At 42.0% G+C, this 12,422-nt stretch overlaps 1 protein-coding gene across 2 annotated transcripts in view; it reads left to right on the forward strand.

Annotated features, from left to right (window-relative positions):
- LOC147333167 (RNA binding protein fox-1 homolog 3-like) overlaps positions 1-12,422 on the forward strand; it is a 434,532-nt gene that overhangs the window by 38,341 nt on the left and 383,769 nt on the right. For both annotated transcript variants that reach the window (XM_086290156.1, XM_086290157.1), the window contains exon 2: positions 8,227-8,349. The gene's annotated coding sequence lies outside the window, so the exon portion shown is untranslated. The remainder of the gene's footprint in view (positions 1-8,226; positions 8,350-12,422) is intronic.

Raw genomic sequence — 12,422 nt, forward strand, 5'->3', positions numbered from 1 at the left:
CGAGCTGGTGGGTAGCAGACGCCTCTGAAAACGTCGAAGCACTTTTGCAAATATGGGATATCTTGATAAACCGAGCAGATATTTGATGTTTACACAACTACTTTCTCGCCTGAAATTATGTTAAAAGTTTATTTTGTGACCCAGAAAGATTAGTATGAGTAATTTTAAAACTTAGTAGCGGCCGCCATTGCTGGAAACTGGAGTTTGGCTGCGCCGTGCTATGAATTCTGGGATATGGTAGTAATTTGGACAGCCTTCGGCGCGTCGCTGTGACGTAATCGGTCTACAAATGCGGCCTCAGGAGGATGCAGCCCATGAATTTGGACATGTCCAGAGTATAATCGCAGCCTTTGCGGTTAGAAAATTGCACTTGATCATGTCGCGATATTATCGCAAATGCGATATATCGTTCAGCCCTAATATTTATCCGGGCTAGTGTGGACGTAGCCTCAGTAGCAGATCTCCCAAAAACACCAGATTAGTTGGCTCGATGGTGACGGTTGGTTTAATCCTCTAACCCCCTTTACATAGCCACTCTCAGCCCTCACAGCCCTCACATTGAATCTTGTGTTTGCTTCTCGCTCCTCTCTCGGTACACGATTTGGCTTGCAGGGCCTCATTCAGCTGTTAAAAATATACAGTAGCGATGCATCTTACGGGTCAAGTTTTAGGCGTGTCATGCATTTCTGCAGATCTTATATGTAGTCTATAGTCAGTACCGCTAATGGACAAGTGCCAAAAATGGGAAAAGTCTTCTTCTGTTACATGTGATTACACAAAAGAGATTACACAACCTCGCCTGGTTTTCTTTTTCTTTTTCATGTGGGTGCTTCCATGGACAAGCACAGTACTTTGTTGATCAAAGTCACAGTGAAATAGCAGAGATATTTGACAGAGGAGTTGGGCTGAGGAGATAGATGCTTCCTTTTAACCCACACTCCTACCAAGTCTGTTCTCTCTCTGGAAAAGCCTTTGACTTTCTGTTCTTGTTTTGACCGCATACACAACACAAATCCCTCTCTAAACCTAAAGCAAGGCATTAGCTCTTTGGCAACGACTCAGAGAAGGGTATTAATCACATGACCACAGTTCAGTGAACTCTGCCTTGAAATATGAGACTCATTTCTCCTTTCTCCTGGATAATCAACTTAGAGGGGGGGGGGGTTAAAAAAAATCTGATATTTCACCTTGAAATGCTTCATAAGTTGCTTGCGGGATTTTAAACTTGTCACGCTCATGCCTGATTATACCAGACCCAAAGAAAACAAATGAAATAAAAGCGGGGATTCTGCAGCACAGCTTCTCTTAACACATGCACGCCACGCATGCCAACAAGTAAATGAATAAATCTACATGAAAGCCCGTATTAATTAAAATGTAGTTTTCCTTCTTTTAGAGTTAACAGATGGGTAATTTTGGCTTAAACGCTGTATTCTGGCCAGTTTTGCCATTTTAAGAATCTTTTTTCAAGAATTTTAATCAATCAGCGCCCTCTGGGTTAATTTTATGGGATACATACGGACACAGTGATGTGTTCTTCTGTTTTTGTGTTTTTGGAGAGGCGGGGGTGAGTGTAGTACATTATTTCTGCCCCAAAGACTTTAATGTGCTTTCCAACTGTAGTATTGGTATCTTACCCTGAATATTCATCAGGGCTTCAGTGTTTATTTCAGTGTTTCTATTTATTTGGTCTTACTTACTTATTGCAAAAGGACGTCTTTGTTGCTAAGTGCATAAACACAGCTTCCCGTCCCTCTAAGTTCCTCTCAGTGTTCTTTCTACCTGTCACACCAGAGGAAATATTACTGACTTCTGTCGGAGAAGAATGTCCAGTAAACTCTGGCTGTAAGCACTGGTCCGCCTCCACCTCAAGTGGCCACGTTTGGGGTTTCAAAATTTGAACCACGAGTTCAGTAGCAAAAAAATAATTTTGTCATGGTCACTCTTGGCTTCAAAAAGAAATCTGCCCGGTCACCTGGTGAAATGTTCACCTAATTTCGCCCGTTGTGACAAATTCAGGCAATTCTTTACTAAAGCACCCGCTGAACCTGCATTGAGGTTATGCATCAACAGGGGTGCAGCTGTTTTGATCGATAGGGGGACTCGTCTATTAGCAATTTGGTGCATTTGAACTGAAGTTTGCGTGCTGGTGCTTTGTGAATAAGTAGTACACTTTTAAATAAAATGACTTGCTATGCAGTTCAGCGTGGCACCAAAGTAATCTTCTGTAATCAAAGGTGCACGTTGGAGAGTCATCTGCACAGGGCAGCGTTGTATCTTACATTGTTAAAGAATGCAAACTGCCAAAATGTAACTGGTTCTTCTTTTGGCCACTCTGCAAACATCCATGAAATTCAGAATAGTAGTTTTCTGTAATGTTGCAGAGTTGCACAGAGACCTCGCTCAGGAGGAGGCATATTGTAGGTGACTGTCCTGATTTGCACTCTGGTAATTTATTTATCAGAGTCAGTGCACCTTGGACCTAGCTCTATGTCAAGATATATTTAACTAAGTCTTATTTTTATTGTCAAAATAGAGTAATACTAATTCTGCATTTCTAGATAGTGTAGGCATGGTACACATTTATTTATCGGAGCCAAATCAAAGGGATGCTTCTTAAATGTCTGAGGTTACCACAGCCTGCAGCATCACATTTATTGCCAAATGACCAACATGGCCTCCGCTTTATTCAAAAGTTTGGGATACCCCAATCACTTGGAGGCACTTGGGGAGGAAAAAAATGACTATGCATGAAGGCAGTTAGATGTTAGAGGTCAAAGTGGTTCCCTGATGGTTCTGTGTCCTCGTGCTGAGCAAAGCCTGTCACCTCCACTGTTGTTCTCCCCTCAAACAACACTCTGCATTCAATCCTTTAAGGGGAAGCTGTGCCCTTCCTACCAACATGTTTAATTCATTCCCAGACACCCGGGGGACACTCGTAACAACAACAGAAAAAGACAAAAAGAGAGAGAGGGAGAGACAAGGAAGGGAAGGATGAGAAAAGAAATTAGAAAGAACGAAATGTTTGTTTTGTATCTGCTATTGACAGATGTGTAATGAATGAACGAACGAATGGCCTAACAGAAGACCGAGGAGACTTGAGACATTTGAGAGAGAACATCAGTCACGGGAAGCTGTGAGGACAAATAAATCCTATTTTCTTGTGTTTTGATTGACTTCGGGAGCGAATGGGGGGCAGTGAAGATGCTGCTGGACACCTTGGCGTGCTCCCTCTTAATCAGAGGTTGATTAAGCGCACTTTCAGAGGCATGGATTAGAGGGCTCCCCTCGGACTCCGCTAAATTGGTCGGAAGGGAAGGAAGGCAGAGTGTTGAGCACTACAGAGGGAACTTTTGATGTGTCAGTCAGAGAGTCTGGCATGGTTTGCTTTTATTGACCTTCCCATCCTTGATTTGTGACAGATCCCCTGGTGCTGGGGTAGGTGGGGAAGGTTAGAGGAGATTCAGCTTTTGAAGAATTTCCAAATTCTGCTGATCCAGTAGAGCTGCCACAAGCTTCCCTGCAATTCATAACAATGAAGGGCATGATGCTGCGAGGCATTTGCAGCCTAGACGGGTTTTTTTTTTGAAGATTATATTTCAGTCATCTTTTGCTTTATTTGACAACAACAGGAGAAGACTTGTGGCAATGGTCCTGGGGGAGATTCTGCACTTATGATGTTGCACCTATACAGTGTCTTTCAGACAAGTGATCTTCCAGGAGGTCCCGACCCAGTCACTCTGTATTATCTGCTACTTTCAATCTCCTGACTTTCATGTAAATCTAAACAAAGATTTTACTCATATCATCTTGTGTCCATCGGTGATGGGTTGGAAAAAGTATTTCAGTTACACAAATACGGTATTTTCATATCTTTGTGGGGACACGATGCTCTCCCTAGCTGCTTAAAAATAAATGCCTAACCATAACTTAATTGTAACCCTGACACTTAAACCACATTTTGAGTCTGAAAAATGCCTTCAAACTCGTGAGGACCGGGATTTTGTCCCCATAAGGGCCCCATTGGTCCACACAAGCACAGCAAACTTCCGATTTTTGGTCCCCACAAAGATACGTAAACAGTCACACGCACTCGTATGGCCAGTGTTTGTCATTTATGGATTTATGGTTAATAATAGTCGGATGCTTTTTCCGCTGTCAGACTGGTTTGTAACCCCTTCACAGAAGGAATGGCGCTGTTCGTGTTGCAGCGGTGGCACTGCTATTAATGTAATGAGTCAGGCTGTTAATGTGATCCAGCTTCAGACACAAAGGGGATCTCTCAACCTGAGCTCTTTCTGCAGACAGGAGACCTCTGCGCCCTACATAACAACGATGGGACATGTCATCGCTGATTTATTTTGCCCTTGAACCTCCTAGTGATAGGACCTTGTGGGATAGCCTTTAAAACAAGCGCTCAGAGATGAAATGAATGCTCCGTTCCAAACTATTGAAAGACGTGCGCTACAGCCGAAGGCTTTTAGAGGGAGTGCTGTAATCTAAAATGTGCTATTTCTCACACATAGCGCAGCTCTGGGATGGGCTGATCAGATAGCCTGAGATGAATCTGACTTGACCTGTGAAGCAGCAGTCACTGGCTTCTGCATTGCCGGCCATGAGAGGAATTTGCAATGGATTCCAGAAAGATTGAAATCAATTCAAATTCAGCTGACGTACTGCGCCGCGATAAGGCATTGCTGCACCTACATGCAGACGCGCAAATTTCATAATGAATAGATAAGGATTAATGCAATTTCAAACTGTCACCTGCTGCCAGACGGGATGTCATGAATGGCTTATCAATGTGCCATGATTTTATTTACATCCAAGAACATAAACAGCCCGGTTTATTCATGTCCTATCTGTAACCATCCACGGAGGTGGATCCTCTGACGTGTTTTAAACAGCCCCATTATCTCAGTGCAATTTCTCATGTAATTAATGTCTGCTTACAATGCAGCTAATATCCACTATGTAACCTGTGGAGACACACAATAATTATGTGACCGTTTGAGTGACAGAGATCAGGAGAGCAAATAGAGGAGCCCCGTCTGCAGCCCCGTCAGGAGGGGCAGATTGTTGGCCCAGGTTAATAGGCATCCTCCAGGGAGGGATTTGCTGGAGTTAAAGAAAGTAAGGCAGGAGGCATTTGAATTCAGTATAATAATGTGAAATACTTTAAAAACCATCTTTTCTAATCTCATTGTCACGGGCCATTTACAAGTTCTTGGTCCAAGGCTTTATGAAGTTCCCTACGTAGGCATTAAAAACTCTGAGATCCTGTGAAAGAACATTTTATTTGAGCTGGATACTCTGTACTACCGTCCAGAATTAGCCTGCCATCTGTTTCCTGCTTTACCCACAGCCAAACACTGAGCTACAAAACTTTCTCAAACTAACTGATCGAGGAACAAAGGAGAGGACAAAAGGACTCTAACTGAAGATATTGTTGGACCAAAGTCGAGCCAGGTGTCTGGATTCTGAAAGTCAGCGCGGGCAGAACAGTCTTAGTTTATAAGGGGAATGCCTCTCGTAGTGGAGTGGACCTGTGATCGATTGGGATGTGAAGTGGCTTAGCCGTACCTCGGTGTGTCAATAGCTTCACCCTCTCCCTCAACCTTGTGATAAAACAGAAGCTCGTGGCGCCCAATCTCGGTGTGTTTACACCTGTAAACCTGCCCGTGCGAACGTATTTTCTTCTTAACAACTTTACTTTGTTGGTTTGTCGTCAGTTCCTCCGAAGAATCAAAACTTTTCCTTTAAGAGCATCAAGCCAGGTCGCAGAGGCTGAAAAGAGACGCATTAGAATGCGTTCCACAGCTCCATAGATTGAGACGAGGATTTAATTGGCTTCATATCAGGGTTAGATAGCGCCGTGGTTGACATTTGATTAGAAAAAATAAAAGAACAAGGTGACTTGATATTGCGGCGATAAGCAAAAATCCCAACTCGATCACATCGATACTTTACTCGAGTGCATGTAGGTTGCTCACCTTGTAACCAATGACAGTGGTCGCAGTGGCTCGCCTGCAGATAGACATCAGAGGTTTGCTACCGAGCGTGCTTTGTCATACATTTATTGCTGTGTGTGCACTGTCTGTTTCCCCTCAACATAGTGTTGACTTAGAGGTCAAAGCCGCGCAAAGGCATAAATTTCTGGAGCTTTTATGCCGGCCAATTCGCAACATTGTTGCCCTTCGAAACAAAGGTCACGTCTAAGCAGCACTTTATGACTTTATATCTGTTTTACAGGCAAATTTATCACTGTGCGCTTTCAGAATCTGAATCGCCTTCGTACCTTTAATTATTAAGACTTTGTTTCGGTGGAAAGGAATCGGCCCAGGCAAATCAAACAGATTTTTTTGTGCACATCTACAGATTGTTTTCAGTTCTGCTGCTATTTTTAGATCTCTCCCTGGAAGTCCTGTTCTCCTTTTGCAATTTCACCACGGACCTCAAAGTTGAAGAAAACTTCCACTTCTGTGTAAAAGCGATTCGACCACCACTGATTGGAACTGGGTCTCCAGTTGCCAGCCAGCAGTTTTCATCAGGTTTAAGTCAAAGTGTCCAGAAAAGGTTATGCATCTGTCAGGGTAATGCTGTCAGTGTAGTGCTGCTACTGTAGCATCCAATAAGAGGTTTCTTTTATTATTTTTGTTTTTTCAAACCTGCCCATTTTGCCACACGTAAATTCTTGTGAATTCGTCCAATTCCCCCAAAGGAAACTCAAATAGAAGCAATGCTGTTCCAGCGAGAACAGGACTACAAATAGCAGCCATGTTTTGATCTGGACATGTGTGAGAAAAAGGCCTGGATAGGTAAATTGGATAAGTTTTGGTTATAGAGCTGGGCAACTTTAACCATCAAATCAACCCTGTTTTGCTTTATAATTCTGAAAAGAAGGTTAACTGAAGGTTTATAAGGTTTAAGCACCACAAATCAAATCCTATTTAGTTCTATTCATGGGAAGGCGAACGACTCACCGTAAAACAGCTGATTTGTTTTTGTGCTTTGTTTTTTCCGCTGGAAGCCAGAGGAGAAATATGTGATTTTAAATGAAGTTTTAAATGTTCCCCATGTTAAAACCAGTAGATGATTCATTCGGTATCATTGGCCCTTAACTCTGTAATAGCCTTCCAAATAAGATTATAAAATTTGACTCAGTCGATCTTTTTAGACTTTTAGCTTTTAAGGAGTTCATTCCTATCAAACCTATTTATTACTTTTAGTGGCTTTTCTGCTTTAGCATCGTGTGTTTTATCATAATTTTTCTGTTGCACTCGCGTCTGCGTTTCCTCATTTTTCCCCCAATATGAACTGTTATATACTTTTATTATTATTATTGCTATTAGATCAAATTGGGTAATATGCAACTGCCTGTTGTAATTTGGACCAGCAGATGACCACGCTTCTTACATTATCCAATTTAAAAATGAAAAAGCTTATTTCTGGGAAAACTGGTTTAAAAAAAAACGTGGCTTCCAAATCCAGCTTTGCATGTTTTGATTCACAGAACACTTAATTTATATTCCCCATTCAGCTGTTTATAATGGCGACCACCTTTTGCAGCTACTGTACGTGTTGTTGATTACAGGTTAAGCCCTTTGTGCGAGACCTCATTGACATTACGTCTCTTTGTCTGAGCTTGTTATCTTTGTGCCCCACAGTTTGCTTAGCTCATTCCAAAACGCCGCTGTATGTGTCTTTAGTTGCGAGCGTATTAGTCTCCATGGAAACTCATTTTCCCAATACTTCATTGGTGCCAAATGACCCTGTACTGTTACTTAGCTTCTTGCTGCTTTGTGTGGAAGTGTTTTCTTTTGGAGATTAAACGTTCGAAGGCAAATTGAGGTCCTGCTGGTTTTATCGCAGGGGTATTGAATAAGCATACGTGAAAAATACCAAAGCGCCGTACTGTACCACATCATTTGAAAACAGATTGATGTATTTCTCTGCTTCTGAAAGGGCAGAGGGATAACAACCTGTGTAACGGCCAGTCTTGGTCCTGCACGATTTTAGGCAGAAACAGGTTGGGGAAGTCTGACTGCTGTTTAATCCTATTTTCCAAAACGTTTGACAGAAATATATTTATATAAATTAGTAATAAAAGATGAAAAGACTTTTTCTTTAATTGGATATCCACATCGGGCTTCCTGTGCGAACAGTATTTGTTTCGGGATTCCCTCTTGAATATTTACACTCTTTCTCTTTGCAAAATGTCCTCAGATAATTGCTAGAAGGAAGCACCCAGGAAGGTCAGCCAAGAACCTCGCTGTAGGTGCCAAAGTGAAATCTACAGGACTACAATTACTTGGACAGACTGAGGCAGCAGAGCAAAGTGAATGACAGGTAGGAAATAATTCATACGAATCACCTGCTGTATTATGAATAACCACCTGCTGAGAGGACGTAGCACGGTCAGTTATCCTCAAAATTGGTTCTGAACAGCCCTTTTTGTCATTTGTTAGTAATTGCCTTATTCTCTTGATAATATAATGAAATTAACCTCCAAGAACATTCCCTCCTTATGGCATTTACGAGACAAGGTTGAAGTTGACATAGCAGCCGTCGCACAATTATATTTAGATTATTCAGCTGTTATTTGGCTTCGTCTTTTGATGTCGACACATTAGAGGAGCTCTTTTCACTGCCACTCATAGCTCGTAATCTTCACCAAAACATACAGTGTTGAATCCTGCACGAAGGGCATTCTTCAAGAAATTCAGGATCACTCACATCTCTCTTCTGTTTGGGGTACATCTGACCTTGTAGTGAATAGACATAAAAGGCTGTCAGTCAAACCGTCATGCCGTCTTTGTTTCCTTGTGTTTGTCATTCTCCAGAGGAGTCAAGCAGCTACTGACTAATCTAGTGATTCTGTGCTTCTGGCAAAATGCTTCTACGTCCTTCTCTCTGCCGAACTCGGCGACTGCCTCGGGGAAAGGTGGAAAGAAGGTGAAGGAAAAAAAAAAGTTTGGGAACAGTGTTTGAATGGTTATAGAGTGTAATCAAGGCCAGCAGCTAGTTAATGTTCAGTTTTCTGAAGCACTTAACATTCTGACCTTAAAGAGACTTTGTCAAAGTTTAGGAACAAAGAATCTGTGCTGGTAAAGAAAAAAGGAATTTCAGCTATCACGCACTTCATTCTTCAAAGGGTAGAAAACCTGAGGACAAAAGCCTCGGGCCTCTGATTGGGCCCCACCACTGCTAACTGTTGAGATGAAACCAAGCGGGCTCCTGTGTGTTAGGCAACTGGAAAATATCACGCTGTACGTCCTACAAATGTTCTACAAAATATTTCACAGCATCTTTTGTTTTTTCTGTATTTCCCGCTAGCAGATATTTGAGCTGCATGCCAGTTTACAACTTTTAACATTTTTGAAGTCACATCGTGCCATCAAATGAATTTCAGTTAGGAACCAAAAGCTTGTCAAGTCGCTCGCCGCGTTCTCTCCCACTGAGAAGCTTCGACACCAAAGTTCATTTTTACTAATCACGTGCACACATCAGCACAAAGATCAGGAATTCATTTTAACTTTAGCCTCATCCTGTGTTTGCAGTCTTAGCATCACTACACATGTGACATAGTACCACTTTAGTTATTCTAGATCTTTAAACGTTTTAAATAATGTGAGATTTAAATCTAAATGCAGCTGCCACCTCACCAAAAATATCCAAGGCAAGCCGACTGATTGAAGACATTCACGATGTTAAGTGAAGCGTAGTGTCGGTTAAGTCTAGAGAGCCCACGATCCCGGAGCACCAGCTGATCATAGTGTCGATATCATTAGTATCTGCCTTTAAAGCTGCTTCAGCTTTCCTGTTGTTTGTCACCTGCAAGCCACTTTGCAACCCGGCTCCTCTTGTATTATCACATGTGTTGACACTGATGAGCCAAACAGGAATACCTGACTGAACTATATTTGCTGTGATTATAGGCAAAAGTATTGGTGCACCTGTAGGTTACACTTACAGGAGCTTCATTCTAAATCATAGGCATTCATATGGGGTTGGTTCGCTTTTTGCAGCTGTAGGATTTTGGAGCGCGCCCGTGGAAATCTTTGTTCATTCATCCAGATGAGCATTTGTAAGGTTAGACAAGGAGGCTTGGCTCGCAATCTTTGTTCTAGTTTATTTCAGTGGCGTTCGAGGTTGAGGTCAGTGCTCTCTTTGGACCAGTCAAGTTCCTCCATAACACACTTATAACCTAGCTTTAATGGACCTTGTTTTGCGCATTGGGGTGCATCATGCTGGAACTGAAAAGGGCCTTATGCAAACTGTTCCCGCACAGCTGGAAGCATAGTTGTCTAAAATGTCACGGTAAACTGAAGCATCAAGGTTTCCTTTCACTAGAATTAAAGGGTCCAGGTCAACCCTTGAAAAACAACCCAGTGGTCACCAAACGCGGATTAGAGAAAGATGATAGGGAAAGATGATTCCTCGCGCCACAGAACATGCCTCCTCTGCTCCACAGCCCACTGATGGCATGCTTTACACCACTCCATGTGATGTTTGGCATTGTGCTTAGCGATGCAAGGCTTGCATGTAACTGCTCACCCGTGGAAAGTCATACCACGAAGCTCCCATGCTCCTAGTTTTTGTGCTGATGTTGATGCCAGAGGAGGTTTGGAGCTCTGAAGTTGTTCAATTAGCAGTTGGCAACCGTGTTATCTAACGTTTACATGGTCTACCGCTTCATTGCTGAGTTGCTGTGGTTCCTAAATGCTTTGCAGCAATTCCTCTTACAGCTGGTTGTGGAAAATCTAAGAGGGTAAAGATTTCACTAACTGACTAACTGGGATCCAAGTAAAGTGCCAAACTTGAACTCATTCTTTTAAAAATGTCCATAAAGGCAGGTGATGATTAAATATACCTGTGGCAATGGGAGTGGAAACACCTGGAATCAAAGATTAGGAGGTGTGGCCCAACGCTTACATTTATACTGTATCTATGTAATAAATAAAAGTGTCACTGTATTACTGTATGTTAACAGTTAAAACTTGCCGGTTTGTGTTTCAGTCCATTGACATCTCCTGTGTGTTGCTTCAGATGTGTCTGCATGCTGTTGACCACAGTGGTTAGGGGAATTTCAGACGTTTGTCCATCTAAACACCAGCTGGTCTGAGTTTGACTGACTCAGACCCTCAGCAGAACATCAAACATTGGAGTATCTCACTACTTGGCTCCGTTTCACATGAACAGATCAAGGCTACCACAATGTTTTCATTCCAGTGGAAATGTCACATCATTTCAAAGAGAACTTCTGTTTTATTTATAGCTATCACCCTTTTAGTTTTGACTGCCTAATATGGACCTGGAAAAGCTCTAACCAAGCTAGCAAAGAGCAAAAGGGCCTTGCCTGCAAGAGGTATAGCGCACGAGTAGTTGTTTTGCAGGAGAAAATGTGGAATTTTGACATGAAAATACGTATAAGTGTGAATACCTGAGGCAATATTACATTTTTTTTCTGTATCTGGGCAATTTCTGTGCAAACCATTGTATTTGGAGCTGTGCTGAGAGCCGTATAAAGCACAAACCTGTGCACAGAAACCACTGCTTTGTGACAAATATTGTTGGTTTTTTGGTGCATTGATGGCTTGCAGATTGAAGTAATGATCAGGTGAGTGAGAAATTGGTCAGGATAAAGTTGTTCACTCCAAATTTGGAGATAAAAAAAAGATTTTATCTGCACTTCTTCTGTTGCAGAACAAATTTGATATCTTTTGCCCTTCCTCTCCTGTTGTGATAAGAGCTGTTCTCTACATTCATAATGGATTTGTTACTTTAGGAGATGTTATGAGGGCTCTTTAAAAAAAGAAACAAGAATATTTCACATCCCAGCAAAGCCTGGAAGCCTTAAGTAGATATCTGGATTGTATACTGTAATATTGCACGGCTCCCTGAAATTAGATTCTTGTTCAAATGAGGAGGATAATGTCATTAGGTTTTGTGCTTTACTAGCTAAGAAAAAGCTAAATAGTGTAGAGTGTAGGAATGAGCAAGGTCAGTTAGCAAAAGTTAAAGAAATGATAATTTCATCTGTTGAGTTCTCTCCAGGCATTCCAGCTTTCTCCTGCAGTCCAACGACATGCAGGCAGTTGAATTGGGTTAACTGGTGTTCCTAAATTGTCCAAAGGTGTGAATGTGAATGGTTGTCTGTGTCTCTGTGCTCGCCCTGCCACAGGCCGGCGATCTGTTTGGGGCGTCAGACGCCGCTCACCCTATAGTAGCCCTCCCGCAACCTTGAATTGGACGAGAATTGATTGATTATAGATTATAAAACTGATGTCCAATTCCTTCCCTGACTTTTCCACATTTATCTGAAATATTTTTAGCATGCTGTCCTGAGAATATTGTTGAAGGAAAGATAGTAACAGGAAGAAAATCTGGTGTTTATAACGTATGATTATTTAAACTGGAGA

The sequence above is a fragment of the Aulonocara sp. 'chitande type north' Nkhata Bay genome, linkage group LG4 (assembly GCF_057382095.1).
Source record: "Aulonocara sp. 'chitande type north' Nkhata Bay isolate Kocher_YH1m ecotype deep benthic linkage group LG4, A_spYH_male_GT1.1, whole genome shotgun sequence".
NCBI classification, from domain to species: Eukaryota; Metazoa; Chordata; class Actinopteri; order Cichliformes; family Cichlidae; genus Aulonocara; species Aulonocara sp. 'chitande type north' Nkhata Bay.